At 43.6% G+C, this 21673-nt stretch overlaps 1 protein-coding gene across 1 annotated transcript in view; it reads left to right on the forward strand.

The window, feature by feature from the left end:
* Window positions 1-21673, forward strand: part of LOC120050390 (netrin-G1-like) — a 239656-nt gene that overhangs the window by 22547 nt on the left and 195436 nt on the right. The window lies entirely within an intron of this gene.

Genomic DNA, 21673 nt, shown 5'->3' on the forward strand with positions numbered 1-21673 from the left:
CAGCAATTTGACCATGAAGGCCTGATTCACACAGTCTCCTCTGAACAGTTGATGTTGAGATGTGTCTGTTACTTGATCTCTGTGAAGCATTTTTTTGGGCTGCAATTTCTGAGGCTGGTAACTCTAATGAACTTATCCTCTGCAGCAGAGGTAACTCTGGGTCTTCCTTTCCATTCTGAGGCTGGTAACTCTAATGAACTTATCCTCTGCAGCAGAGGTAACTCTGGGTCTTCCTTTCCATTCTGAGGCTGGTAACTCTAATGAACTTATCCTCTGCAGCAGAGGTAACTCTGGGTCTTCCTTTCCATTCTGAGACTGGTAACTCTAATGAACTTATCCTCTGCAGCAGAGGTAACTCTGGGTCTTCCTTTCCATTCTGAGACTGGTAACTCTAATGAACTTATCCTCTGCAGCAGAGGTAACTCTGTGTCTTCCTTTTCCAGTGGCGGTCCTCATGAGAGCCAGCTGCATCATAGCGCTTGATGGTTTTTGCAACTGCACGTGAAGAAACTTTCAATGTTTTTAAAATGTTCCGGATTGAATGACCTTCATGTGTTTAAGTAATGATGGACTGTCATTTCTCTTTGCTTATTTGAGCTGTACTTGCCATAATATGTAATTGGTCTTTTACCAAATAGGGCTGCCTTCTGTACACCACCCCTTTCTTGTCACAACACAACTGATTGGCTCAAACGCATTAAGAAATAAAGAAATTACACAAATTAACTTTTAACAAGGCACACCTGTTAATTTAAATGCATTCCAGGTGACTACCTCATGAATCTGGTTGAGAGAATGCCAAGAGTGTGCAAAGCTGTCATCAAGGCAAAGGGTGGCTACGTTGAAGAATCTAAAATCTAAAATCCATTTGGTTTTGTCAACAAAAAATGTTGGGTTACTACATGATTCCATATGTGTTATTTCATAGTTTTGATGTCTTCACTATTATTCTACAATGTAGAAAATAGCAAAAATAAAAGAAACCCTGGAATGAGTAGGTGTGTCCAAACTTTTGACCGGTACTGTATCGACAATCTAAGATATCCAAAAACAAAATAAGGATTTTATTCAATTGTGAAATAATTTACCCATCCCTAGCATACATACACACACACACACACACACACACACAAACGGAATGGCTAGGCTTATCAGAGCGGAAGGGACAAGATAACTTACTGATGGATATAAATATGAGATGGGCTTGTACAATACCTCGGTTTATTAGTATGGGGATAGATGCTACTCAGCTAATGGGGTATGGAGGGAGATTAGTACACGCACGTTAAGTGGATGAGACAACTGGTCACATCCCTCATCTAGATCAATGGCAGGGGGCCACAGGGTGCTGTGAGATGACCGATGATGTACAATTCAAGGCTCTATCGATTTTCAACAAGACGAGAAAAACATAAAGGAGCTTACTGAGGAAAGAAGTCCCTTTGGAAAACGGTTGAAGAGTGGTCTTTCCTGTCTTGTTTTGTCTTGAGGTTGTTTTGTCCTCTCGTAGCCGGGCCTGTAGGCGCTTTCCTCTCGTTCTCCTCCTTCCCTTTACAATTGCTGATAGAGTAGTGCGAGAGCGGAAGGAAGGAAGGAAGGGTGAAGCTGACAGACAGGTTGTGGAGAGACAGGTGTCAGTCAGCATGCTTCAGTCTGGCTGGCTCCTAGCTAGATGCTTCAGTCTGCCTGGCTCCTAGCTAGATGCTTCAGTCTGCCTGGCTCCTAGCTAGATGCTTCAGTCTGGCTGGCTCCTAGCTAGATGCTTCAGTCTGCCTGGCTCCTAGCTAGATGCTTCAGTCTGGCTGGCTCCTAGCTAGATGCTTCAGTCTGGCTGGCTCCTAGCTAGACTTGGCTACCTGAACCCAACGAGTGTGCTCGCATACTCCCTTGAAAGACCTTCACTTGAAAAATGAGAAAAAGGCTACAATAGTACTGTTTGTCCGTTTTGAGATTCCGTAGCCAGTATACACTTCTTCAAAATATTCAGAATGAATCTAAGATAACTCAAGAAATCTGTCATTAACTTGGATATTTTTGCCGAAGAGATCTGTCGCTCAATTTTACATATAACTAAGATGTTTGGTACAATAATTTTCAATTTAAAAAATGTCCATGAAAATGAGTCGTCTCTCGTTGACTGACAACAAATACTTTATTGAAGAATCCCTACTCAAATCAAATTGTATTGGTCGCATACACATGTTTAGCAGATGGTATTGTTGGTGTAGCGAAATGCTTGTCTTGTTGACCAATCACCAACGAAGGGGCGGCTCCGAACTAGACTTCAGCTTGCTTCCAGAAAAAAAATGGTGTGCCCAAACAGCCGAAAAACCTTCACCGCAGTCCAAAATTAACAAAAAATGTCTTCATAATATATGGAATGCACAAACTGTTCACCTGGGAAACATACGGACGCCTTAGACAGACAGCCATTAGATGGGCCCTCACTTCACCATGACAGATGGTGAAATACAATGATCTATTGTCTGGCAGGGCATGGGCAAAATGCAGAATATTTCTCTAGACTGGACCTCCAATGGTTAAGGGCGTTTTGCTGAATTTGATCAAATGTGTTTTCTGAGGTGCCATAGAATGAGTAATTTGTATTGCATAGATCTATTTTCTATAAAATATATTCAATTAACCCTTAGGTTTATGCACAGTTTATGCACACTGTAAACATATTTTTACGTTTGCGTTATAATTAAATTAAATAATTATAATTATAAACCTAACATATTTCCTGTGTGGATTTCCAGTAAGTTGCCTCGTAGGCTTGCATCTGTTCCTGGGAGTTCCTTGGTAATCAGTGCCTCTGTTTAGCTTAATTAAAGAGTAGAAAACCAGGTCAGCTATTTACTCTTAATTCTGACATAGAACGTATATATCATAGTTATCGCACTAGCGAGACAGAGACGGTCTCCCTCAATTTAGGAGTGACCTAGGAGCCTGCCTCTAATTAGTAGGAGAGAGAGAGAGAGGTGGTCCTATAGACAGGAGAGGAGAGGAGAGGAGAGGCCTATAGAGGAAACACTCGTCCCAGTGGTTGTAAGCGGAAGAGATACCAATGGTAGTATGTGACAACTGTGTAAATCCAACCCGTGATTCTATCATTAAATGCAGCCCGCTCTTTCAAAGCCTTGAAATGTAAGAGATTTCTCCTTCGAGCTAGGGTTAGAGTAAGGGTTCATTTTAGGGTTAGGATAAGGGTTAAGGTTAGAGCTAGGGTTAGGGTATGGGTTCATTTTAGGGTTAGGATAAGGGTTAAGGTTAGAGCTAGGGTTAGGGAAAGGGTTCATTTTAGGGTTAGGATAAGGGTTAAGGTTAGAGCTAGGGTTAGTAGATAGTTTGTAGAGCATCTATATGGATGAACTATCCACGTTAGGGTTAGACAGGGTTAGGGTTAGGGTTAGACATCGATCTGGGACCCACTGAAAATTGTTCACTCTCTTTGAAGGCCCTCTTTTATTGCTGATAAATGTTTACTGAATGTTTCAGTCTGATTGTCTTATGCTTCATTCTATTCACCACAACAAAATGGTGTTGCTCTGAAAGACACAAACTCCATAGCAGTCTTGAAGTCTGATCCTGCGTCTTTCTTTACCAGTTTCCTCCAGAGAATTATCTCTGACTCACCGTCGACATTAGCTTTCTACACCAGTTGTCCAGTTGAGAGAGAGAGAGACAGAGAGGTAGAGAGCGAGAGGAAGAAATGGTATTTGGTGCAACTGGCCAAAGTCCTATATCTCTCAACACCTTGACTCATCTACAGAGATTTGTTTTTCATCTGATTTGGATGGGAAGGATGGAGGGAAATTATGATTAATTTCCTATTTTTCTTTCTCCCTCATCCCCTCCCTTCTGTCCTTTTTCTCAATCATCAGTTTCTCCAGTTCTCTCCCTGTCAAGACATTTCCCATTGTTTACTGTGCGGCATGGTGTTGTCTGAATGAGATGGCGCCAACAGATATGGCAGCTCTGCATCTAGCTCCTAAGCAACTTTGCAGTATTTTATTTTTTTGTGCGTTATTTCTTACGTTATTTGCTCAGAATTTTGTTTGTGTTATTACATAGAGCCGGAAATAACTTTTGGATATGAGAGCGGCGGTAAGTCACCAGCATTAACCTTTCTGAACCACCCATCCCAGATCCGGGATAATTGTCATCAGAAACGCTGACTAGCATAGCCTAGCCTAGCGCGAACGGTATATAATAAAATATAATTTCATGAAATCACAAGTGCAATATTGCAAAACACAGCTTAGCCTTTTGTTAATCCATCTGTCGTCTCAGATTTTGAAATTATGCTTTACAGCGCAAGCAATACTTGCATTTGTGTAAATTTATCGATTGCTCGACAAAACAATAAGAACACCTAGCGTCAGGTAACTTGGTCACGAAAATCAGAAAAGCAATCAAATTAATCGTTTACCTTTGATGATCTTCGGATGGTTTCACTCACGAGACTCCCAGTTAGACAGCAAATGTTCCTTTTATTCCATAAAGATATTTTTATATCCAAATACCTCCGTTTGTTTGCTGCGTTATGCCCAGGAATCCACCAGAAAGAGCGTTCGCGACAACGCCGGAAAAAATTCCAAATTATATCCATAATGTCCACAGAAACATGTCAAACGTTGTTTATAATCCATCTTCAGGGTGTTTTTCAAATATCTATTCGATAATATATCAACCGGGACAGTTGGCTTTTCACTAGGACCGAGAGAAACAATGGCTGCCTTTCACTTTTGCGCAAAAATCACTCGGAGAGCCCCCACCTATCCACTTACGCAATGTGGTCGTTCACGCTCATCCTTCAAAATAAAAGCCTGAAACTATGTCTAAAGGCTGTTGACACCTTAGGGAAGACATAGAAAAAGAAGTCTCGTTGATATCCCTTTCAATGGGCAATAGGTATGCATGGGAACAGAGAGGTCTCAAAAACAGGGCCACTTCCTGGTTGGATTTTCCTCAGGTTTTAGCCTGCAATATCAGTTCTGTTTAACTCACAGACAAAATGTTTACAGTTTTGGAAACTTCAGAGTGTTTTCTATCCTAATCTGACTAGTATATACATATTCTAGTTTCGGGTGCTGAGAAATCGGCAGTTTCAAATGGGTACGCCTTTTTAGCCAAAAGCTACTTACCCGAATTGGATCCTTCGTTCGAATTCCCCAGGGCAATTTAACTGATTCCAGAGGCTGCTCCAAAACGCCGCTTGCGGAGAAAAGGTATTCGGAGTGGATTTCTAGTCCGACTCAGGAGGCGTGCACACCATCCACCGCTTCCGAGTATATTACTCGCTGATGTTCAGTCCCTGGATAATAAAGTTGACGGGCTCAGGGTGAGTATCTCCTTCCAGAGAGACATCAGGGATTTGTAATATCCTCTGTTTCACGGAAACATGGCTCTCTCGGAAAATACTGTCCCCGTCCATACAGCCAGCTGGGTTCTCAGTTCGTTGTGCATACAGGAATAAAGAACTCTCCGGGAAGAAGAAAGATGGGGGTGTATGTTTTATGATTAATTACTTGTGGTGTTATTGTGATAACATACAGGAACTCAAGTCCTTTTGTTCATCCGACCTAGAATACCAGTCAAAAGGAGACCGTATTACCTCCCAAGAGAATTCTCTTTGGTTATAGTCACAGCCGTGTATATTCTCCATCAAGCCGATACCATGACGGCCCTCAAAGAACTTCACTGGACTTCATGCAAACTGGAAACCACATATCCTCAGGCCGCATTTATTGTATCTGGGGATTTTAACAAAACAAATTTAAGGAAAACTCTACAGAATATCTACCAACACATTGAATGTAGTATTCGCTCTTGGAAAACAAGTACTCGCGCTGGGAAAATATGCAACTGCAACTCAACTCAACTTTTCGAAATGCCTACAAGGCCCTCCCCCCCTCCCTTAGACAAATCTGATCATGACTCCATTTTGCTTCTCCCTTCTCAAACAGGAAGTAACCGTGCTAAGGTCTATTCAACGCTGGTCTGACCAATCGGAATCCATGCTTCAAGATTGTTTTGAACAGGCGGACTGGGATATATTGCGGGTAGCCTCTTAGAATAACATTGAGGAATACACAGATACGGTGACTGAGTTCACCAGGAAATGTATAGGAGATGTCGTACCCAGTGTGACTATTAAAACCTACCCAGACCAGAAACCGTGGATAAATTGCAGCATTCGCGCAAAACTGAAAGTGTGAACCATCGCATTTAACCATGGCAAGGTGACTGGGAATATAGCCGAAAACAAACAGTGTAGTTCTTCCCTACGTAAGGCAATCAAACAGGCAAAACGTCAGTACAGAGACAAAGAGGAGTCGCAATTCAACTACTCAGACATGAGATGTATGTGGCAGGGTCTACAGAAAATCACGGACTACAAAGGTAAAACCAGCCACGTTGCGGAAACCAACATCTTGCTTGTTAAAGTCCACCTGTGTGCAATCTAAGTGTCACATGATCTGTCACATGATCTCAGTGCATATACACATCCCACGGAACACCATTTAAATCCATTATACTTTTTTTTAAAGAATATGGCACCACAACAAACCTGCCAAGAGGGGGCCGCCCACCAAAACTCATTGACCAGGCAAAGATGGCATTAATCAGAGAGGCAACAAAGAAACCAAAGCTAACACTGAAGGAGCTGCAAAGCTCCACAGCGGAGTATCTGTCCATAGGACCACGGTAAGCCGTACACTCCACAGAGCTGGGCTTTATGGAAGAGTGGCCATAAAAAGCCATTGCTTAAAAAAAAAATAAGCAAACACGTTTGGTGTTCACCAAAAGGTATGTGGGAGGCTCCCCAAATATATGGAAGAAGGTACTCTGGTCAGATGAGACTAAAATTGAGCTTTTTGGCCATCAAGGAAAATTCTGTTTCTGGCGCAAACCCAACACCTCTCATTACCCCAAGAACACCATCCCCACAGTGAAGCATGGTGGTGGCAGCATCATGCTGTGGGTATGTTTTTCATTGGCAGGGACTGGGAAACTGGTCAGAATTGAAGGAAGGTTGGATGGTGCTAAATACAGGAAAATTCTTGAGGGAAACCTGTTTCAGTCTTCCAGAGATTTGAGACTGGGACGGAGGTTCACCTTCCTTTGACAATGACCCTAAGCATACTGCTAAAGCAACACTCAAGTTGTTTAAGGGGAAACATTTAAATGTCTTGGAATGGCCTTGTCAAAACCCAGACTTCAATCCAATTGAGAATCTGTGGTATAACTTAAAGATTGCTGTACACAAGCGGAACCCATCCAACTTGAAGGAGCTGGAGCAGTTTCGCCTTGAAGAATGGACAAAAATCCCAGTGGCTAGATGTGCCAAGCAAATAGAGACATACCCCAAGAGACTTGCAGATGTAATTGCTGCAAAAGGTGGCTCTACAAAGTATTGACATTGGGGGGGTGAATAGTTCTGCACGCTCAAGTTTTCTGTTTTTTGTCTTATTTCTTGCTTGTTTCACAATAAAAAAAATATTTAGCATCTTCAAAGTGGTAGGCATGTTGTGTAAATCAAATGATACACACCCCCCCCAAAAAATCTATTTTAATTCCAGGTTGTAAAAGGCAACAAAAATAGGAAAAATGCCAAGGGGGGTGGATACTTTCGCAAGCCACTGTAAGCGTGTTAACCCTCACAAGGCTGCCCGCCCAGACAGCATCCCTAACCGCGTCCTCAGAGCATGTGCAGACCAGCTGGCTGGAGTGTTTACGGACATATTCAATCGCTCTCTCTATCCCAGTCTGCTGTCCTCACTTGCTTCAAGATGTCCACCATTGTTCCTTTACCCAAGAAAACAAAAGTTAACTGAACTAAATGGATATCGCCCCATAGGACTCACTTCTGTCATCATAAAGTGCTTTGAGAGGCTAGTTAAGGATCAAATCACCTCTACCGTACCTGATACCCTAAACCCACTTTATTGTGCTTACCGTCCCAATAGATCCACATATGATGCAATCGCCATCGCACTGCACACCGCCCTATCTCATCTGGACAAGAGGAATACCTATTTAAGAAAGCTGTTCATTGACTATAGCTCAGCATTTAACACCATGGTACCCTCCAAGCTCATCATTAAGCTCGGGGCAACTTGGTTCTGTACTTCCTGACGGGCCTCCCCCAGGTGGTGAATGTAGGAAAAAACACCTCCACTTAGCTAATCCTCAACACAGGGACCCCACAAGGGTGTGTGCTCAGCCCCCTCCTGTACTCCCTGTTTACCCGTGACTGCGTGGCCCCGCACGCCTCCAACTCAATCATGAAGTTTACAGACGACACAACAGTAGTAGGCCTGATTACCAACAATGACGAGACAGTCTACAGGGAGGAGGTGAGGGCCCTGGAAGAGTGGTGCCAGGAAAATAACCTCTCACTCAACGTCAACAAAACTAAGGAGATGATTGGGGACTTCAGGAAACAGCAGAGTAAGTACGCCCCTATCCACATCGGCGGGTCCGCAGTGGAGAAGTTGGAAAGCTTCAAGTTCCTCAGCGTACACATCAATGATGATCTGAAATGGTCCACCCACACAGACAGTGTGGTGAAGAAGGTGCCTCTTCAACCTCAGGAGACTGAAGAAATTTGGCTTGGCCCCTAAAACCCTCAAAAACTTTTACAGATGCACAATTGAGAGCATCCTGTCGGGCTGTATCACCACCTGGTACGCAACTGCACCGCCCACAACCGCAGGGCTCTCCAGAGGGTGGTGCGGTCTGCCCAACGCATCACCGGGGCAAACTGCCTGCCCTCCAGGACACCTACAGCACCCGATGTCACAGGAATGCCAAAGGATCATCAATGACAACAAACACCCGAGCCACTGCCTGTTCACCCTGCTATCATCCAGAAGGCGAGGTCAGTACAGGTGCATCAAAACTGGGACAGAGAGACTGAAAAACAGCTTCTATCTCATGGCCATCAGACAGTTAAATAGCCATCACTTAGCCGGCTTCCACCCGGTTACGCAACCCTGCACTTCAGAGGCTGCTGCCCTATATGCATAGACTTGAAATCACTGGTCACTTTAATATTGGAACACTAGTCACTTTAATAATTTTTAAATAATGTTTACATCCTGCTTTACTCATCTCATATGTATGTACTGTATTCTATTCTACTGTATTTTAGTCAATGCCACTCCCACAATTTTTCCTAATATTTATATATTTCTTAATTCCATTCTTTTACTTTTAGATGTGTGTGTATTGTTGTGTATTGTTAGATATTACTGCACTGTTGGAGCTGGGATCACACTTTCTCTACACCCACAATATGTGTATGTGACCATTTGATTTTATTTAGATTTGTTGTGTTGACAAGGCAATTGGCAGTCTAGAATGCACGTTGTATGTTGGCTATAGAACCATAAGCAAAGTCATATGTGTTAGCCGGTAAAATTACATATAATTACTATGCCTATGATACTGAATCACACATCACGTTGAGACTAGCACACTCACAAACTACAGTAGCCATGCAGTCATTACTGGACGTTGTGTTTATAATCGGTGTATCCACTGGTAATCCTTTCTTCGCTCGCTGCTAAGCTACATGTCCCCACACATTCATGTAGCAGCTCACCATGAGGTTAGCCTTTCATTCTGATGGGGCTCATTCATTTGCACTCTTTAAAAGAGCTTCATGAAAGGCTCTAGACTGTGAATGAAAGAAGACAACCGCTGTAAAATCCCTCTCTTTGCTTCGGCAGCGAGTCATATTCATTCTGTATTTGTTTTCCATGTGGCTCAGAAACAACCAAGCAAGTAGTTTTGTTCCCGGTCGAATAAATTACACTAATTATCCTAATGAGTGTTTCTCTCTCCCTCCTGTCTGTCTTGAGTGGAGTTGGAATTCACGCCTGGTGTTTTTCTACTTCTAACCCCTCTTACAATCGTTGTAGTGAATTGATGCCAAGTGAATGGGGATGGATTGATTAGTGTGTGTGTGTGTGTGTGTGTGTGTGCGTGTGCGTGTGCGTGTGTGTGAAGGTTTTCTGTAGGAAGCTGTAGAGACTACCTCTGACACCAGTTCAGTATAATTGACCATGTTTTTCTTCTTGCAGTAATACAACTTGTCCTCCTTGCAGTAATACAATGTGTCATTAGTTTTGTTGCAGTGTCAACATAGAAATTAGATTTAGTCAATTTGAACTATTGTCACCCTCACCAATTAAAACATAAAGTAATGTAATTGAGAATGATGTTGTTTCCCTGAGAGCTGCATGGTGGTTGTGATCTTAAAACTTCTTATGGCTGCAATCCCGTTAACGGGATCGATATGAGTGCAGGGCGCCAAATTCAAACAACAGAAATCTCATAATTAAAATTCCTCAAGCATACAAGTATTTCACAGCATTTTAAAGATACACTTCAGGTTAATCCCACCACAGTGTCCAATTTCAAAAAGGCTTTACAGCGAAAGCACCACAAACGATTATGTTAGGTCACCGCAAAATCACAGAAAAACACAGCCATTTTTCCAGCCAAAGACAGGAGTCACTAAAAGCAGAAATAGAGATAAAATGAATTACTAACCTTTGATGATCTTCATCAGATGACACTCATAGGACTTCATGTTACACAATACATATATGTTTTGTTCGAATAAAGTTCATATTTATATCCAAAAACCTCAGTTTACATTGGCGCCATGTTCAGAAATGCCTCCAAAATATCCGGAGAAATTGCAGAGAGCCACATCAAATAACAGAAATACTCATCATAAACTTTGATGAAAGATACATGTTTTACATAGAATTAAAGATACACTTGTTCTTAATGCAACCGCTGTGTCAGATTTCAAAAAAGCTTTACGGCAAAAGCACAATATTCAATAATCTGAGAACAGCGTTCAGCCACAAAAGGAAGCCATACAGCTACCCGCCAAATTGTGCAGTCAACAAAACTTATAAATAGCATTATAAATCTTTACTTACCTTTGCTAAACTTCGTCGGAATGCACTCCCAGGAGTCCCACTTCCACAAGAAATTATTGTTTTGTTCGGTAATGTCCACCATTTATGTCCAAATAGCTATTTTTGTTAGCGTGTTTGGTAAACAAATGCAAAGTCAGGAGGCGCGTTCACCAAAAGCAGACGAAATGTCAAAAAGTTCCTTAACAGTCAGTAGAAACATGTCAAATGATGTATTGAATCAATCTTTAGGATGTTTTTTACATAAATCTTCAATAATGTTCCAACCGGAGAATTCCATTGTCTTCAGAAGTGCGATGGAACAGAGCTCCCTCTCATTTGAACGCGCATGGTCAGAGCATGGTCAGCTCATGATAGACCTTACTCATTCCCGTCTCCTTCGGCCCCACCTCACAGTAAAAGCATCAGACAAGGTTCTACAGACTGTTGACATATAGTGGAAGCCGTAGGAAGTACAAACTGACCCATATCCCACTGTCTATATGATAGGCGATGAGTTGAAAAACCTACAAAGCTCAGATTTCCCACTTCCTGGTTGGATTTTTTTCTCAGGTTTTTGCCTGCCATATGAGTTCTGTTATACTCACAGACATCATTCAAACAGTTTTAGAAACTTCAGAGTGTTTTCTATCCAATACTAATAATAATATGCATATATTAGCAACTGGGACTGAGGAGCAGGCAGTTTACTCTGGGCACCTTTTCATCCAAGCTACTCAATATTGCCCCTGCAGCCATAAGAAGTTTTAAGATCCATCGCTAGGGAGCCTGTAATTCACTGTATTGATAGTGATGTCAGAGAACGGATGAAAGAGAACGTGTGTGTGTGTGTGTGTGTGTGTGTGTGTGTGTGTGTGTGTGTGTGTGTGTGTGTGTGTGTGTGTGTGTGTGTGTGTGTGTGTGTGTGTGTGTGTGAATAGTAAACAAACCAACATTTGGTTAGCTGTACAGAGTGTGCGTGTGCATGGCTGCATGTGTGTGTGTTCGTTCGTGTGGATGTGAATAGTAAACAAACAAAAATGTTAATTGTGTGTCCCCACAAGGTTAGCTGTACAGACTGTGTGTGTGTGTGTGTGTGTGTATGTGTGTGTGTGAATAGTAAACAAACCAACATTTGGTTAGCTGTACAGAGTGTGTGTGTGTGTGTGTGTGTGTGTGTGTGTGTGTGTGTGTGTGTGTGTGTGTGGTGTGTGTGTGTGTGTGTGTGTGTGTGTGTGTCTTTACTCCACCAGAAGACAACACCGGTCCCTAAGCCCCTCGACTCACCAACCGCACAGACTCCTCCTTCAATTCATCCCTATTGCAACTCACCACTAGCTTTTAGCTAGGAAGAGGCACTTCTGTATACATCCCCATAGATATTCCATTTAAATACCAACAGGACACTTTTTTTTTAACCAGACGGGGTTTCGGATGAAATGTACAGTATAGCCAATTAGTGAAGCAGACGTATATAAGAGATTGTTTGCTGAAAGCTGTTGTAAGCAGATAATCACACAGAGATAAAACATGTCACTGTTTAACTGGCCAGTTCGCTTCTTGTTGTGATGACTGGGGTGATTTTTAAAGTGCTCCTTTATAACTTGAGCAGGGGAGAAAGAAGGGAGGGGGAGGAAGAAAGGAGAGTGGGGGAGCAGAGGAGGGGAGTAATCTGTGTGATCATCAATCTGTTGTTGCCGTATGTTCAGCACATATAGGTTTAATTTAGAGCAGGAAGGAGATAGGCTGACTGCTGAGACTAGGTGTCAGACAGAGCTGTGTTGTGCTGACAGTGTGCTGCATGTCTTGTGGGAACCTCTCCTCAGCCAGTTAGACGTTGACAGGAAAAAGGTATGCAATGCCTGCTGGGTAGTGTAGGCGAGGGTAGCGTACAGTAGCATACGGCTGTCATAATCAGAACATTATCATAGTACCGGTAGTTAAACTTCTTTGTGATAGGGGGCAGTATTTTGACGTCCGGAAGAATAGCGTGCCCAAAGTAAACTGCCTGCTACTCAGGCCCAGAAGCTAGGATATGCATATAATTGGTAGATGTGGAAAGAGAACACTCTAAAGTGTCTAGAACTGTTAAAGTCATGTCTGTGAGTATAACAGAACGTAATTGGCAGGCAAAACCCCGAGGACAAACCATCCAGGAAGATCTTCAAAGGTAAGGCATGAATTATGATTTCCGGATGGATTTTCCTCGGCTTTTCGCATGCCATATCAGTTGTGTTATACTCACAGACATTATTTTAACAGTTTCAGAAACGACAGAGTGTTTTCCTTCCAATGCTACCAGGTATATGACTATCCTAGCTTCTGGGCCTGAGTAACAGGTAGTTTACTTTGGGCATGTCAGTAATTGGAAATTCAGAACAAAAACCAGTCTCCAAAACAGTTAACAGGTGTGCGTTTCTTTCGCCTCCAGATTCACCAATCTCCCCTGACCCAAACTCCTATGAGACACCCACAGCACCTCTACTTCCCTCCTCAAGTAATTTTACGCTGCTGGAACCTCTATTTCAATCCCTTCAGCTAAGACCATGCTCTGTCCTGGAGTTGTACAAACGTCCATGACTGTCTCATTGCAATGCTCATTGACTTGGCTGACATCTTGGTCTCAGACAGTGTTAAGGGACAGGGGACACCGCCTATGGTATAGGCAGGATCAACTCTACTGTACTGACTCATCAGAGCTTTTATTCTCCCTTTCCATCTTTTTAAATCATTCACTTTTGTTTAAGTCAGAGTGCTATGTTGATTACTCACCGCTAAGGATAGGTCTTTATGTAAATAAATAAAAAGGCCCACTTCCATTCAGCGTTTTGATCATGGCAGATGACATGCAAGGCCTTAATGAAAAGGCATCGCAGACAGCAGAGGTAAAGAATCCAATGTCTGGAGAGGTGAGAAACGGGTTGGTGATTTACATGTCATCAACTGTTACTCAAGTGATGAGTGAGGCCAGATATTTACAGAATGTTGCATTTACCTATTTTGATGCCTTAATTTTCATTATTTTTCTCTTCTTTGTTTTCCTTCAGTACAGATAGGATTATATGTGGCCTAGACAGTCGTTGAATACACCTTCTGATTCATACACTTTACTCATGTAACAATCGTCCTGGGAAGAAGGTGACCAAAACGCAGCATGGTAAGTGTTCATGTTATAATTTAATTGAAACTGAACACTAAACAAAATAACAACGAGGAAGAACGAAAACGAAACAGTTCTGTCAGGTATACACACAAAACAGAAAACAACTACCCACAAACAGAGTTGGGAAAAGGCTACCTAAGTATGGTTCTCAATCAGAGACAACGATAGCCTCTGATTGAGAACCACACCCGGCCAAACACATAGAACTAGACAACATAGAACACAACATAGAATGCCCACCCCAACTCACGCACTGACCAACCAAAATAGAGACATAAAAAGGATCTCTAAGGTCAGGGCGTGACAACTCATCTCATATGTATAAACTGCATTCTGTTCTACTGTATTTTAGTCAATGCCACTCTGTCATTGCTCGTATTAATATTTATATGTTTCTTAATTCCATTCTTTTACTTTTAGATTTCTGTGTATTGTTGTGAATTGTTAGATACTACTGCACAGTTAGAGATAGGGACACAAGCATTTCGCTACACCCGCGATAACATCTGCTAAAAATGGAGGCAGGCAGTGTTATTGTGGCAGGTTCTGTTGCCTTTGGAGGCAGGCAGTGTTGTTGTGGCAGGTCCTGTTGCCCTTGGAGGCAGGCAGTGTTGTTGTGGCAAGTTCTGTTGCCCTTGGAGGCAGGCAGTGTTGTTGTGGCAGGTCCTGTTGCCCTTGGAGTCAGGCAGTGTTGTTGTGGCAGGTTCTGTTGCCCTTGGAGGCAGGCAGTGTTGTTGTGGCAGGTTCTGTTGCCCTTGGAGGCAGGCAGTGTTGTTGTGGCAGGTTCTGTTGCCCTTGGAGGCAGGCAGTGTTGTTGTGGCTGGTTATGTTGGCCCTGCCAAACACGGTACAAATAACACACACAGCCCTCTCCATAACTGCGCCCCAAATGAATAAATGATGAACAACACCATGATGTTGTGATTCTGCTGATGTAGTAATGCTTTGTTACATACAGCCCTAGGCTCCATTTGGCTCTTGTTTTTTGGGGGAGTTCCTGTTTTTTATTTTTATTCATCAACTCAAGCTGATGAATATTCAACAGGGATATTTTCAAGGCTCTCTGTGTGAAAAAAAAACCAGGTGATATACTGACTGGCAGGCCTCTTAAAACATCTTCTGGGCCAGGCCCAAATCCCTCTTGGTTGTCTGGCTCCTCTGCCTGCCTTCAACGCAACAATTAAAAACCCACCAGATAATACCTCTTCTGTCTCCTTCTGTCTCTGTGAAATCTGTCACCAAGGCAGACAGACCAGTTGATTTATTTCCCTACAATTAACAAATTAAAATGATCAGAGTGCAGTTATTTATTAGTATTTATTTTTCTACTCTTCCGGAAAGAAGATAATGCAGTACAGAACTTTAGATTTTGGTGATGAATTAGCAGATGTTTTGATATGTCATTATGTACTGTGTTACTACGTGTGAGATGGTCTGCTGTCTCTGCTATTGCTTCTACTATTACATGCATCTCCTAGGATCTTACAGTATGTCTTTTTTATTGTCCTTTGTTATTTAACAACGTTAGTATCGTTGAGATGAAAATCTATTTTTCAAGAGAGACCTGGACCAAGACGGCAGCATCAACAGTTCGAGACAAACCGGCACTAGGCATCAAACAGACATTCCAAGGCATCAAACAGACATTCCAAGGCATCAAACAGACATTCCAAGGCACCAAACAGACATTCCAAGGCATCAAACAGACATTCAAGGCATCAAACAGACATTCCAAGGCATCAAACAGACATTCCAAGGCATCAAACAGACATTCCAAGGCATCAAACAGACATTCCAAGGCATCAAACAGACATTCCAAGGCATCAAACAGACATTCCAAGGCATCAAACAGACATTCCAAGGCACCAAACAGACATTCCAAGGCACCAAACAGACATTCAAGGCATCAAACAGACATTCCAAGGCACCAAACAGACATTCCAAGGCACCAAACAGACATTCCAAGGCACCAAACAGACATTCCAAGGCACCAAACAGACATTCCAAGGCATCAAACAGACATTCCAAGGCACCAAACAGACATTCCAAGGCACCAAACAGACATTCCAAGGCATCAAACAGACATTCCAAGGCATCAAACAGACATTCCAAGGCACCAAACAGACATTCCAAGGCACCAAACAGACATTCCAAGGCACCAAACAGACATTCCAAGGCACCAAACAGACATTCCAAGGCACCAAACAGACATTCCAAGGCACCAAACAGACAATCCAAGGCATCAAACAGACATTCCAAGGCACCAAACAGACATTCCAAGGCATCAAACAGACATTCCAAGGCACCAAACATTCCAAACTGTTATCTTCCACAAAATATTAGCTATTCAAAATGTCATATTTTCATTGTCATTAATATCCTTAATTGATGTAATCCATGGTAAAACATATCGTGATAATTGATTAGATGCATGTGGCAGTCGAGCTTCAGCCACCTCCATCTGTGAATCAGTAGCAACACAAGTATTACATCAGATTACAGCTACATTATGACAATAAATGAGTTGTATAAGTCTTCAGTGCTCCGCTAGGCCATATAACACAGCTTCCTGAGACTGGGAATGTGTAGATCAGTGTTTCTCAAACTGGGTTCTCGGGACCCAGAGGGGTACACATTTCATGTTTTGCCATCGCGCTACACAGCTGATTCAAATTATCAAAGCTTCAAAGTGTATTATTTGAATCAGCGGTGTAGTATTAGGGCAAAACCCAAAACGTGCACCTCTTGGCGTCACGAGAACCCAGTTTGGGAAACGTTGGTGTACAGTGGAGAAGAATCATCTTATAGTGTTGAATTTAATCAGGTGACAGGACTACAGGAAGCTAGGAATTTAATAGAAAACGATATTTAATCAGGTGACAGGACTACAGGAAGGTAGGGCGACACACTAATCATTCACGCACAGCGCCGGCCTATAGGAAGCAGACAGGGAAAGCCACCTGTCAATTCCGTTAAGCGTTGGAGCAGAGGCGGTCGAGGGACGTGGTTAACCACGGTCGTGACCTTTTAACTTAAGCCAGTCCGTTTTGATAGGCGTGTGTGGTGAGTGGACATCAGATAAGTGGTTGCTGTCAGAGCATCTGGTATGGAGGGAGGGAGGGAGGGAGAGACATTTTTCAGATTCATCTTGGTACTCATTACCCCTCGTTCACATCATTTACAGAATATGTGACAGATACAGATTTATGCAGGGTTTCTCTTATCCTGACCTATTCTGTAGAATAATATTTATTGACTTGCATTTGTGTTTATTTCGAAGCCACATGACTAGAGTTGCTATTTATCTTCTATTTTTATGGTAGAAGCCCACTTATCCTGCATGTTTGAAGTTCCTTCGCCACGTGTGTATTGACGGGTTTCTTTGAATAAGCAATCTCTTGTGTAATTGTATAGGACAAACACACAATAAACCACGACACAGCTTGGACAAGCGGGGGTTGTATGTTGTACAGGACCATGGACAGCTCACACAGTGCACTATTCTGTTTGAACGGTGCCATAACAACAAGGTTAACCTCAGCAGGAACGTTTCACTAGTCAAACCAATATTACAGTATAACAGTATGCTTCCTTGAGAACCACAGGTGAAGGCTATGCTTCCTTGAGACCCACAGGTGAAGCCTATGCTTCCTTGAGACCCACAGGTGAAGCATATTCTTCCTTGAGACCCACAGGTGAAGCATATTCTTCCTTGAGACCCACAGGTGAAGCCTATTCTTCCTTGAGACCCACAGGTGAAGCCTATGCTTCCTTGAGACCCACAGGTGAAGCATATTCTTCCTTGAGACCCACAGGTGAAGCCTATTCTTCCTTGAGACCCACAGGTGAAGCCTATTCTTCCTTGAGACCCACAGGTGAAGACTATTCTTCCTTGAGAACCACAGGTGAAGGCTATTCTTCCTTGAGAACCACAGGTGAAGCCTATGCTTCCTTGAGACCCACAGGTGAAGCCTATTCTTCCTTGAGACACACAGGTGAAGGCTATTCTTCCTTGAGACCCACAGGTGAAGCCTATTCTTTCTTGAGACACACAGGTGAAGGCTATTCTTCCTTGAGAACCACAGGTGAAGCCTATGTTTCCTTGAGACCCACAGGTGAAGCCTATTCTTCCTTGAGACCCACAGGTGAAGCCTATTCTTCCTTGAGACCCACAGGTGAAGCATATTCTTCCTTGAGACCCACAGGTGAAGCCTATTCTTCCTTGAGACCCACAGGTGAAGCCTATTCTTCCTTGAGACCCACAGGTGAAGCCTATTCTTCCTTGAGAACCACAGGTGAAGGCTATTCTTCCTTGAGAACCACAGGTGAAGCCTATGCTTCCTTGAGACCCACAGGTGAAGCCTATTCTTCCTTGAGACCCACAGGTGAAGGCTATTCTTCCTTGAGACCCACAGGTGAAGCCTATTCTTCCTTGAGACACACAGGTGAAGGCTATTCTTCCTTGAGACCCACAGGTGAAGACTATTCTTCCTTGAGACCCACAGGTGAAGACTATTCTTCCTTGAGACCCACAGGTGAAGACTATTCTTCCTTGAGACCCACAGGTGAAGACTATTCTTCCTTGAGACCCACAGGTGAAGGCTATTCTTCCTTGAGACCCACAGGTGAAGCCTATTCTTCCTTGAGAACCACAGGTGAAGGCTATTCTTCCTTGAGAACCACAGGTGAAGCCTATGCTTCCTTGAGACCCACAGGTGAAGCCTATTCTTCCTTGAGACCCACAGGTGAAGGCTATTCTTCCTTGAGACCCACAGGTGAAGCCTATTCTTCCTTGAGACACACAGGTGAAGGCTATTCTTCCTTGAGACCCACAGGTGAAGACTATTCTTCCTTGAGACCCACAGGTGAAGACTATTCTTCCTTGAGACCCACAGGTGAAGACTATTCTTCCTTGAGACCCACAGGTGAAGACTATTCTTCCTTGAGACCCACAGGTGAAGACTGTTCTTCCTTGAGACCCACAGGTGAAGACTATTCTTCCTTGAGAACCACAGGTGAAGACTATTCTTCCTTGAGAACCACAGGTGAAGACTATTCTTCCTTGAGACCCACAGGTGAAGCATATTCTTCCTTGAGAACCACAGGTGAAGCATATTCTTCCTTGAGACCCACAGGTGAAGCCTATTCTTCCTTGAGACCCACAGGTGAAGCATATTCTTCCTTGAGACCCACAGGTGAAGACTATTCTTCCTTGAGACCCACAGGTGAAGGCTATTCTTCCTTGAGACCCACAGGTGAAGCATATTCTTCCTTGAGACCCACAGGTGAAGCCTATTCTTCCTTGAGAACCACAGGTGAAGCCTATGCTTCCTTGAGACCCACAGGTGAAGCCTATTCTTCCTTGAGAACCACAGGTGAAGGCTAGTCTTCCTTGAGAACCACAGGTGAAGACTATTCTTCCTTGAGAACCACAGGTGAAGACTATTCTTCCTTGAGACCCACAGGTGAAGACTATTCTTCCTTGAGACCCACAGGTGAAGACTATTCTTCCTTGAGAACCACAGGTGAAGCCTATTCTTCCTTGAGACCCACAGGTGAAGCATATTCTTCCTTGAGACCCACAGGTGAAGACTATTCTTCCTTGAGACCCACAGGTGAAGGCTATTCTTCCTTGAGACCCACAGGTGAAGCCTATTCTTCCTTGAGAACCACAGGTGAAGGCTATTCTTCCTTGAGAACCACAGGTGAAGACTATTCTTCCTTGAGAACCACAGGTGAAGCCTATTCTTCCTTGAGACCCACAGGTGAAGACTATTCTTCCTTGAGACCCACAGGTGAAGACTATTCTTCCTTGAGACCCACAGGTGAAGCCTATTCTTCCTTGAGACCCACAGGTGAAGCATATTCTTCCTTGAGACCCACAGGTGAAGACTATTCTTCCTTGAGACCCACAGGTGAAGACTATTCTTCCTTGAGACCCACAGGTGAAGCCTATTCTTCCTTGAGACCCACAGGTGAAGCCTATTCTTCCTTGAGAACCACAGGTGAAGCCTATTCTTCCTTGAGAACCACAGGTGAAGGCTATTCTTCCTTGAACAAAAGGCAGAGAGAAGTCAGTGAAAACCAACTATGGGAGCATAAGAATACAATAGATATGTTTAGCATACACTCAGTCTCAGTTGGTAAAGTTGCAGTTTCAGCAGGCAACCTTGATGTATCATAACTAATTACAGTTCAGTGGTGTCTTATTTCATTAGGTGTATGGCGGGCCACGTTTCATTAGGTGTATGGCGGGCCACGTTTCATTAGGTGTATGGCGGGCCACGTTTCATTAGGTGTATGGCGGGCCACGTTTCATTAGGTGTATGGCGGGCCACGTTTCATTAGGTGTATGGCGGGCCACGTTTCATTAGGTGTATGGCGGGCCACGTTTCATTAGGTGTATGGCGGGCCACGTTTCATTAGGTGTATGGCGGGCCACGTTTCATTAGGTGTATGGCGGGCCACGTTTCATTAGATGTATGGCGGGCCACGTTTCATTAGGTGTATGGCGGGCCACATTTCATTAGGTGTATGGCTGGCCACGTTTCATTAGGTGTATGGCGGGCCACGTTTCATTAGGTGTATGGCGGGCCACATTTCATTAGGTGTATGGCGGGCCACGTTTCATTAGGTGTATGGCGGGCCACGTTTCATTAGGTGTATGGCTGGCCACGTTTCATTAGGTGTATGGCGGGCCACGTTTCACATTTCATTAGGTGTATGGCTGGCCACGTTTCATTAGGTGTATGGCTGGCCACGTTTCATTAGATGTATGGCGGGCCACGTTTCATTAGGTGTATGGCGGGCCACATTTCATTAGGTGTATTGCTGGCCATGTTTCATTAGGTGTATGGCTGGCCACATTTCATTAGGTGTATGGCTGGCCACGTTTCATTAGGTGTATGGCGGGCCACGTTTCATTAGGTGTATGGCGGGCCACGTTTCATTAGGTGCATTGCTGGCCACGTTTCATTAGGTGTATGGCTGGCCACATTTCATTAGGTGTATGGCTGGCCACATTTCATTAGGTGTATGGCGGGCCACGTTTCATTAGGTGTATGGCTGGCCACGTTTCATTAAGTGTATGGCTGGCCACGTTTCATTAGGTGTATGGCTGGCCACGTTTCATTAGGTGTATGGCGGGCCACATTTCATTAGGTGTATGGCGGGCCACATTTCCATTAAATAGTGAAGGTTTGGAGCTGGGAGGGGGTTTGGCAGGGCTACTACAACGCTCAGCCAACAGACGCTCTCCCTCCATCTGGAGCCACACACACACACACACGTACCACACGCATGTGCACCACACGCACGCACACTCACACACACGCACACACACAGTCTGCCAGGAAAAGGGGTCTGAATCATCCCTTTCCCTCATGCCTTTAGTGAACGTGAGTGTGTGTGTATTTGTGTTGTGTGATTGATCTGAACAGTTTGCCAAGGAGCCTAACAGAGAGGATATTTTAATGTGGTAGCGTGCAGAGATAGTAAAAACTGTCTGTGTCTCTGTGTGTGTTTGTGTGTGTGTGTGTCTGTGTGTGTATGTGGGCATGCGTGTGTC

Source organism: Salvelinus namaycush, chromosome 7 (genome assembly GCF_016432855.1).
Source record: "Salvelinus namaycush isolate Seneca chromosome 7, SaNama_1.0, whole genome shotgun sequence".
Classification (NCBI taxonomy): Eukaryota; Metazoa; Chordata; class Actinopteri; order Salmoniformes; family Salmonidae; genus Salvelinus; species Salvelinus namaycush.